This window comes from Poecilia mexicana, unplaced genomic scaffold, assembly GCF_051168715.1.
Source record: "Poecilia mexicana isolate PSO_F unplaced genomic scaffold, ASM5116871v1 scaffold_23, whole genome shotgun sequence".
Taxonomy (NCBI): domain Eukaryota; kingdom Metazoa; phylum Chordata; class Actinopteri; order Cyprinodontiformes; family Poeciliidae; genus Poecilia; species Poecilia mexicana.
The window spans coordinates 23064765-23067354 of NW_028263392.1; positions in this window are offsets into that span (position 1 = coordinate 23064765).

Genomic DNA, 2590 nt, shown 5'->3' on the forward strand with positions numbered 1-2590 from the left:
ATTCAATTTTCAGCCTTGTTAGCTGTTGGACAGCTCCGAAATGCTGAGCAGCACTATAGCTGGCTGTATTAAATTGGAATTTGGTCTAATGCTTAAGTTACAAGTGATCAGTAAGCCAGAAGCCAAAAACGCTTTATCTCAGCGAAAGAAGTCAAAAATGGACTATTTGTGAATTTGCAGCTTTACATTCAATTTTCAGCCTTGTTAGTTGTTGGACAGCTCCGAAATGCTGAGCAGCACTATAGCTGGCTGTATTAAATTGGAATTTGGTCTAATGCTTAAGTTACAAGTGATCAGTAAGCCAGAAGCCAAAAACGCTTTATCTCAGCGAAAGAAGTCAAAAATGGACTATTTGTGAATTTGCAGCTTTACATTCAATTTTCAGCCTTGTTAGTTGTTGGACAGCTCCGAAATGCTGAGCAGCACTAGATCTGGCTGTATTAAATTGGAATTTGGTCTAATGCTTAAGTTACAAGTGATCAGCAAGCCAGAAGCCAAAAACGCTTTATCTCAGCGAAAGAAGTCAAAAATGGACTATTTGTGAATTTGCAGCTTTACATTCAATTTTCAGCCTTGTTAGTTGTTGGACAGCTCCGAAATGCTGAGCAGCACTATAGCTGGCTGTATTAAATTGGAATTTGGTCTAATGCTTAAGTTACAAGTGATCAGTAAGCCAGAAGCCAAAAACGCTTTATCTCAGCGAAAGAAGTCAAAAATGGACTATTTGTGAATTTGCAGCTTTACATTCAATTTTCAGCCTTATTAGTTGTTGGACAGCTCCGAAATGCTGAGCAGCACTAGATCTGGCTGTATTAAATTGGAATTTGGTCTAATGCTTAAGTTACAAGTGATCAGCAAGCCAGAAGCCAAAAACGCTTTATCTCAGCGAAAGAAGTCAAAAATGGACTATCAGTGAATTTCCAGCTTTACATTCAATTTTCAGCCTTGTTAGTTGTTGGACAGCTCCGAAATGCTGAGCAGCACTAGATCTGGCTGTATTAAATTGGAACTTGGTCTAATGCTTAAGTTACAACTGATTAGCAAGCCAGAAGCCAAAAACGCTTTATCTCAACGAAAGAAGTGAAAAATGGACTATCTGTGAATTTGCAGCTTTACATTCAATTTTCAGCCTTGTTAGTTGTTGGACAGCTCCGAAATGCTGAGGAGCAATAGATCTGGCTGTATTAAATTGGAATTTGGTCTAATGCTTAAGTTACAAGTGATCAGCAAGCCAGAAGCCAAAAACGCTTTATCTCAGCGAAAGAAGTCAAAAATGGACTATCAGTGAATTTCCAGCTTTACATTCAATTTTCAGCCTTGTTAGCTGTTGGACAGCTCCGAAATGCTGAGCAGCACTATAGCTGGCTGTATTAAATTGGAATTTGGTCTAATGCTTAAGTTACAAGTGATCAGTAAGCCAGAAGCCAAAAACGCTTTATCTCAGCGAAAGAAGTCAAAAATGGACTATTTGTGAATTTGCAGCTTTACATTCAATTTTCAGCCTTATTAGTTGTTGGACAGCTCCGAAATGCTGAGCAGCACTAGATCTGGCTGTATTAAATTGGAATTTGGTCTAATGCTTAAGTTACATGTGATCAGCAAAACGCTTTATCTCAGCGAAAGAAGTCAAAAATGGACTATCTGTGAATTTGCAGCTTTACATTCAATTTTCAGCCTTGTTATTTGTTGGACAGCTCCGAAATGCTGAGCAGCACTATAGCTGGCTGTATTATATCGGAATTTGGTCTAATGCTTAAGTTACAAGCCAGAAGCCAAAAACGCTTTATCTCAGCGAAAGAAGTCAAAAATGGACTATTTGTGAATTTGCAGCTTAACATTCAATTTTCAGCCTTGTTAGTTTTTGGACAGCTCCGAAATGCTGAGCAGCACTAGATCTGGCTGTATGAGACTGAAATTAGGTGATTTGCTAATGTTCGAAATGATCAGCAAGACAGAAGCCAAAAACGCTTTATCTCAGCGAAAGAAGTCAAACATTGACTATTTTGTGAATTTGCAGCTTAACATTTAATTTTCAGCCTTGTTAGTTGTTGGACAGCTCCGAAATGCTGAGGAGCACTAGATCTGGCTGTATTAAATTTTAATTTGGTCTAATGCCTAAGTTACAAGTGATCAGTAAGCCAGAAACCAAAAACGCTTTATCTCAACGAAAGGAGACAAAAATGGACTATCTGTGAATTTTCAGCTTTACATTCAATTTTCAGCCTTGTTAGTTGTTGGACATCTCCGAAATGCTGAGCAGCACTATAGCTGGCTGTATTAAATTAGAATTTGGTCTAATGCTTAAGTTAGAAGTGATCAGCAAGCCATCAGCCAAAAACGCTTTATCTCAGCGAAAGAAGTCAAAAATGGACTATTTGTGAATTTGCAGATTTACATTCAATTTTCAGCCTTGTTAGTTGCTGGACAGCTCCGAAATGCTGAGGAGCACTAGATCTGGCTGTATTAAATTGGAATTTGGTCTAATGCTTTAGTTAGAAGTGATCAGCAAGCCAGAAGCCAAAAACGCTTTATCTCAGCGAAAGAAGTCAAAAATGGACTATCTGTGAATTTGCAGCTTTACATTCAATTT